Genomic DNA, 8,103 nt, shown 5'->3' with positions numbered 1-8,103 from the left:
ATGGTTCCTTTTTCTTGAGGGTCTTGCTTTAATCCTATCCAGCACAGCTGTGTCTATACACTTGTGTAGATATCTATACAGGGCATTAATTCATACCTTAGTATAGCTGTCAATGCCATCTGTAGAAATTGGAGCTTGGAAGTCAATTATACCTTCACTTATGAGGGTATAGTTAGCTTTGGTGAAGTTGTTTAGTCTGACTTCTCCTTTGGGGAGTTCTGGTAATATTGCTACTTCAAAAATGACTGATTTATGGTCAGATTTAACCAGTGCGGGCCCTACACTTGAGGGTTTGCATCAGTCACTCATATTGGTGAGGACTCATAACCTGGATGACTTCTTCAAGATGGTTATTGAAGCAATGGATAAGGGCAAATCAGTACTCACTGCATAAATAAACCTTGAAAAGGCATTCGTCACAATCCCACATTCACGTATTATAGATAAACTCTCCCAGCTAAGTTTAAATCCCTAGGTAACCCATTGAACAGCAAATTGGAACACAAATAGAGCCCAGAAAATTAAGATAGGTGGCTCTTTCATCTTCAAAAGACCTGTCACTAGTGGTGTACCCCAGGTTTTGGTCCCTGGACCACTCTTCTTTTATATTTATTTCTTGGAGGTCAAACTAAATGTTAAAGGTTTATGGTTAACCAAGTTTGCATATGGCTGGTAACTTGGTGCCATCATAAACTCACCAGAAGACACTAAAATCCAAAAAGGCAACTTTTCACAAACAAATAGATGGTGTCAAAACTATGGACTAAAATTAAATGCAAAGAAATGTATTATCTTATCTTTTGAAATCTCTTGTCACTATCACATTGGCAACACAGCCATAAAAGTTGGTTGCATAGTCAGGGATCTGGAAATCTATGTTGGCCATGAACTGCTCATTGATCATGTATTCAGTATTGTAAGGAAGTCACACAGCTTGTATCTAAATGTATGGTGTCCAAATCTAGATAATCATTCCACTATGCTCATTTCTCATAAGGCAAAGCACTGAATATAATGCCCCATTCCATATATACCTGTTCAAACATTTGACCCAACTCAATCACCTGCAGTGCTTTCTTAATAAGAAAAATGTATGATCCTCTTAGGTTTATAGGTTCATAGGTGTGTATTAGGCTAATGGCCCTGGGGCCTTTACAAGCCTTGTCATAGGGATACCCTAGCATTGTGCCACCCGACCTTAATTCCCAGTGTCTCTGTCAAGTAGAGCCACTAGAGTTATCCCCGGGGTGAATTTTCTATTTCCCATCCACTCATCAAGATTTCTCTTGAAGAGGGTCAGCAAGCAAATCTGGGTATTGCCGTGGAGATTCTTTACATAACTATAGAAGGCCTTGTGGTTGCCTTTACTATCTGCTGCAATTCTGTTTTCATAGCTAGTTTTAGAGGATTTGATGAGGGATCTCAACTTTTTGTTGAGGCTGATAAGGGAGTTTTTCCAGTCTTGAGACTTCACCTCATTCCACATTAGTTTCCTCCTTCTGTTGTAGAGTTTGTTTATGGCAGGGGACCACCAGATTGGCTTCCTTTTTTTGGAGGAGAGCATCTTGGTTCTATTGGGTATGGTGAGATCCATGCATTTGTGTAGGTGTTCGTACAGTGCATTGGTTTATGATTTGTGGGTCATGCAACTATTCTCCATTTGCATGGGTGCTGTGAAGTTAGCCACCTCTGTTTTAGGAGCCCAAAGTTAGCTTTGGAGAAGTTTTTCATGGTGGTTACCTTTGGGGGTGGGGGGGTGGGAGGGATGTTGATTTCCAAGGTGATTAGTTTGTGGTCAGATCTCACCAGGGAGGAGTTGGCTACTGGTGTAGAGCAATGGTTGCCCATATTAGTAATGACCAGGTCAAGGATGTTGCTACCTCTAGTGGGGGTAAGAACAAGATGGTCCAGGGTATTGGAATTAATGAATTCCAAGAAACGTTGGGCAAGTATATTGGTACATGAATAGTTTTCCCAGTTAATGGAGGAGTAGTTGAAGTTGCCCAGTATGAGAGGGTTAGGTTGGACCCTAATATTCTCCAGGATGCTTAGGAACATGGAGTGTGAGTCTTGGGACATGGTCAGGGACCTATAGTAGGCTATGACCTGAATTGCTGTCTTACCCAATGTTAGCTGCACCTGAAGTATCCCTGATGCGTTATGTTGTCTACCAGTCTGGAGGTGTGCGAATCCTTTATGAATATGGAAACACCACCACCTTTGGGGCTTCGGTCAAAGTTCTGGGGCCGAAAGGTGTAGAATGAGTTATAGCCTTTTAGTGCAGGGGTGCTTTCTGCTGCCTTGAACCAGGTCTCTGTTACAGCACAAATGTCAATGTTCTCCATTTTAAGGACTACTTTGAGTGATTGCATTTTGAGATTTAGACTTCTAAAGTTCAGCAGCATGACCCTCAGATTGCATTTGTTTGTAGCTATTACAGGGATAATCTGGTCTTTGGAATACCACCTAAAAAGGCACTATAGGGATGGCAAGAGCCTTGGCCAGTATCCGGAAGCCCAAGGGTGACAGATGCAAGCCATCTCTGGCAAAGCATCGAGGTCTGTCAATCATGTCACCCCAGGCAGACAGATACTGGATCCCCTTATAATGACACCAGAAACGTAGCCAGTTGTTGAAATCAGTCATTTTCTGCTTGTACTGAGGTATCATTTTGGGTTATTGTAGGATGCTGCTCAGGGGTAGTGTCATACCTGCCTGGGCTACATAATTCGAGAGCTCCTCCATGTCTCTTTTCATGTAGTCCAGGGAGATACATCTCAGGTCATTCACACCCACATGTACAATGACAGAGCCAGAGCCTGTTGTTGAGGGACCTGAGTGTGTGCGTTATATGGTGGATCCTAGCACCTGAAAGGCAGCTGACTGTTACTTTCTCCTTATTCTACCTAGTGAGTGGGACATCAGTGTGCCTCACTATTGCATCACCGATGACTAGTGTGTTGGGCATGCTGTTTTTCCTTTGGGGCTTTGGTTGAGTGGCACACTGTTTAGGAGAGTTATGTGTCTCATGATTAGGATTGTGTTGTGGTGGTCGAGTGCATTTCTGCCTTGTAGGTCTTTGCTGTTTGTGTAGATTTTTATTGAGAGCCTCCATGAGGGTGGGTGTGTGGTTTGTGTTTTTATGTGAAGGCAGTGCTGGTGTGTGTTCTGGAGGGCTATGTGTTCCATGTGGTGTGGTGCAAGTATTGACCTTCTCCCTTCTGGTCTTGGCTGGAGAGTATGTGGCTTCCAATTTGGATATATAAGTGCATCTCTCACAAGTCTGAGTATTAGGAGGTAAGAGGAGCAGGTTGTCAGTGTACATGAAACAGTTGCTACATTGCCTCAGGATGCCCAAGTTCACTAGGTTAATAAAAGAAAGCACAGGGAACTGACCTTTAGACATGCCTGGAGGGGTAGGCATTAATAATAAGTACTGGAGCTGTTTCTTTGTAGAACATTTAGTGCTGGTAGCACTTTTGTGTGTTACAATAATTGCTACAAGAAGTCTGGTAAAGTGCTTGACTAATAAGCTAGTAAAAGTGCAGGAGGCAGAGAACTAGCAGATCTAAGGGAAAATTTGAAGATCAGACTTTGGCACCGCTTAGAAGCTTACAAACAGTCCTAGATACAGCAAGTCTGTATCTGGACTAGACTAGTTACAGGAAGGGTGGGAAACAAGCACAAACATGGGCTTTTAAACCAGAAAGTTAAAAGAGATGGAAAAACTGCCCAATAAACTACAATTTCTGGGCCAAAAAACACTCCTCTTGTGGTAGATAGGCTAGCTAGTGCTTACCACTCCCACTGATAAGCTAGAAGGCTTCCCTCCAATACAGAAATGATTGGGAGCTCAGAAGCTTACATACTGTCCTGGATACAGCAAATCTGTATCTGAACTAGACTAGTTACAAACAAGGCGGGAAAAATGCAAATGTGCACCTTTAAACCAGAAAGTTGAAAGAGATGGAAAAACTGCCCAAATGGCTAATAACTACAATTTCTGGGCCAGAAGCCATTCCTCTTGTGGTAGATAGGCTACCTAGTGCTTACCACTCCCAGTGATAAGCTAAAAGGCTTCCCTCCAACACAGAAAGGCTTGGGGGGCTCAGAAGCTTACAAACAGTCTTGGATATAGCAAATCTGTATCTGGGCTAGACTAGTTACAGGAAAGGCAGAAAACAAGCATAGAATTTTTTTTACAGAAAAGCAGCTAAAACAGCACTAAAAACTATTCAAGTACAGTGCAAGCTAGCACACTTAAGTGTGTAGCAATATCAGAGCAAATACAGTTTAAATAGTTAAAGTTGCAGTTAAATAGTTTAAATTGTGTCATCTTAAAAGTACTCAATTGTATTTATTACTGCTTGGTGTAACTCATTCTAAGCCATTTAGTTTAAGCACTTGGGCTTCAGGCCAGTTGTTTTACATTAAGAAGGTTTGGGGTCTTCACTGTAGTGACAGAACAGGTATCTTACATCCTTCTAAGTTGGTTACTGCTGATTGAGGGCTCAGTGTCTGTTATTCTAAAAGTGTTTTAGTTCTGGTTTAAGCACTTGGGCTTCAGGCCAGTTATTTTACATTAAGAGGGTTCGTGATCTGCACTCTTGTGGGAGGAGAGGCTGGACTCTGCCCTTCTGAGCTGGGAATTTCTGGTTAAAGGCTTATAGTGCCTGCATATTTGAACTGCATCTTACTGAAATTGGTACACCTTGTTTGTTGTAGCATAGACTAGATCCAGGCCTGCTGAATCTAGCTTTGTTTGTATAACTTGAGCACTAATCCAGGCATTCTTTACAGTATTCAACTGTATTTATTACTGCTTGGTAGTAACTTGATTAAAGTGTAGCTATCATTCTAAGTCTTTTGGATTAAGCACTTGGGCTTCAGACCAGTTGTTTTACATTAGGAAGGTTTGTGGCCTGCACTGGGGTGGCAGGACAGGTAGCTTACATCCTTCTAAGTTGGGAACTGCTGATTGAGGGCTCAGTGTCTGTTATTCTAAAAGTGTATTAGTTCTGGTTTAAGCACTTGGGCTTCAGGCCAGTTATTTTACATTAAGAAGGTTTGGGGTCTGCACTCTTGTGGGAGGAGAGGCTGGACTCTGCCCTTCTGAGCTGGGAATTTCTGGTTAAAGGCTTCTAGTGTCTGCATATTTGAACTGTTTCTTACTGAAATTGGTACACCTTGATTGCTGTAGCATAGACTAGATCCAGGCCTGCTGAATCTAGCTTTATTTGTATGCTTGTTGTTTGCTTGTTATTTCCCTGAAATGCTAATTCCACCTAAAACACTGCTTTTCAGCATTTCTGTGGATCCCTAGTGATATCTGCATTGCTTACTGTACTTATTTCCTTGTTTCACTTGAAAAAAAGTTACTGTTTGTCGTTTTTGCATTTAAGTTACCTGTAACACAGTCGCAGGCTACACACTCAAGTGCGCTAGCCTCCTCTGTGTATTTAAAGTAATTTAAGCTCTGCAAAAAAAAAAAAAAACACAAAAAAAAATCCTTGTTTTCCCACCTTTCTGAACTAGTCTAGTCCAGTTTTCAGGCTTTGCTGAATCCAGGACTGAGGTAAAAGTTATTGTGTTGCCCATATCATACTTGGATAATTAGGTGGCTTCCTTGTTCACTGTGAGAGAGGGAACTCTGAGCAGCCTATCTGTCCCTGTAGGAGTGGTCCCAGCCCAGCAACTTGTAGCTCATTGGCCATTTTGGGCTAATTTCTATCCTTTTTGATCTCCCTGGTATAAAAACTGCTTAGCGTGGTTTTGCACGGGTTTGCACACCGCACAGTGCTGTTTAGCTGCGGTTAAACTATTCCAGGCTCCACGAAGTCTGCACTTCAGTTTTTCCCTTGAAACTTGAAATACTTCAACCCAGCACTAGAAATAAGGCAATTTAAGACCGGCACTTACTAAAACTCACTAAAACTAGCACTAGCTTACAGCTTGCACTTCAGCCCTATACTCAGGAAGTATAAGGCTCTTTACTCATCCAATCAGCAATACAGTCCCAACCATCTATTCAGGCATGTTCAAGGGACAGCTTCAGGTGTGCTCTCTGGTCCAGCTGGTGAATCTGGGCATCCTGAGGCAATGTTACAATTGCCTCATGTACACAGACAACCCCTCCTCCTCCCAACCAACACAAACATATGTGAGAGATGCAGCTACACAGCCAAACTGGAGGCTAAGCTCTCTCAACCCATGACTGGATCAACCAGTCACAAGGAGAAGGGCAACACTAGCACCACATTACCAGACTCACATAGACCAGCCATAGCTGCACCAGAAAACAACTCTCAGAAACACGCAAAAACATATTCGGAGGCTCTAAATAAGAACCTGCCTAAACAACAGAGACCTCCTAAGCATACATCCAAGCAACCCCCACCCCAAAACAGAAACCAGGTAACACATACGTCAGAATGTCAGCGTGCCAAGCAAAAACAGCCCCTAAGGCTAAATAACACGCCTAACACACTAGTAATCGGTGATTCTATCATCAGGCACACAGATGTCCCACTCACTAGACTGAACAAGGAGAAGGTTACCGTAAGCTGCCTGTCGGGTGCCAGAATCCGCCACATAACACATGCACTCAGGTCACTCCACAACAAGTACAAACCACATAGCCAAAATGGTCAGGAAATCCTTCTATGTGGCACACCTGATCACAAAGGGTTTCTCATCCAGATCCAAGGAGGTGATTATGCCCCTTTACTCCTCACTCATTAGGCCCATAATAGAGTACAATGTCCCATTTGGGATGTACATCACTAGACACCTGCAACAACTAGAAAGACCACAGAAGTACCTCACTAAGAGGATTAAGGGCCTTAAACAATTGCCTTATGAAGCACGACTAAAAAAGCTCCAGCTCTTCTCAGTCGCTTACCGTCTGCTCAGAGGTGACCTATGCCTGAACTATAGGGCCATGTCAAACCCTGAACTAATGGACATGCTTCACCTCAAACAAACAAGATCCCTCAGAACCACTCATTCTAGTGACTTGAACCTATGTACAACACAGGACAGACATGCTGGAGGGATAGATTCCTGTCCCAGTGACTCCCCTCACTCTGGAATAGAATCCCAATCCATATTCGACAAAGCTCCTCTCTGACCCTCTTCAAGAGAAATCTTGATGAGTGGATGGGTAATCATAAGTTCTACCCTGGGATCACTTCAGGAGCCCTGTTGACAGAGGTCCAAGTTACTAATCTAATGGGGAGGTGAAAGCCATCACTCTGTGGCTAGGCTTATAAATGCACATGGGCAGAAAGCCTAGTACTTACCTATGAACCTATGAACCCAAATGCAAAACTCTGAACAGTTAAAAAGTGCCAAAATATACTTATCAGCTGCTACACAAAGCACACCTAGAAAAGTTTTTTTTTTTTTTTTTTTTTTTTTTGTTTAGTAAAGTGGAAAGGGAAAGCAGGAACAGAAGATAATTCAAGCTTAAGAACCTAAGTGGGGTGGCCTTCTCAAATGTTCTCAAATGTTCTCACTGTACTAGGTAGAATTAGCTAATGACACTAGACTGGGAGGAGTGTCCCAGATCAAATTTACAGTATGAGCGGGCAACTGCAAAGCCAACAAGTATAAGAACAAGACACCAATAGGGAGAGAGGGTGGGAAACTATTACAGCTACTAGCTCTTACCACTAAATGAAAGTTTTAAATAGATAAAGGAGCAAGAAGACTCTAGAGAATGCTTTTAACTGGAAACAAATCAGTTATATGATACCTGACTAGAGCACAGAAACCTCACAAAACATGCACAGGTAGAGCACTCACAAACAGAAAATACAACTCTCAGTATGAAAAAGCAGTTTACAGTTAAGTAATTCAGTGAAAATGCAATTAGATTAATGAAACAGTATCTAGCAGTGAAAATACAGTTAAAACAGTATAAAACAGTACACAAATGCAGTGAAACAGTGATCTTACTGAAAAAAGTAAATGAACACAATAACATAACACATTTACAAAACAATATGCTGTTCATATAGAAATAGGGATGCCATTTCAGTTATCATGGCTTAACACAGACAGTAACTTTAAAATGGAGAAATGCATAAATCATTCCAATCC

Source organism: Protopterus annectens, chromosome 2.part1 (genome assembly GCF_019279795.1).
Source record: "Protopterus annectens isolate FY-2018-M chromosome 2.part1, PAN1.0, whole genome shotgun sequence".
In the NCBI taxonomy this organism is placed as follows: Eukaryota; Metazoa; Chordata; order Ceratodontiformes; family Protopteridae; genus Protopterus; species Protopterus annectens.
This window is presented reverse-complemented; position numbering follows the sequence as displayed.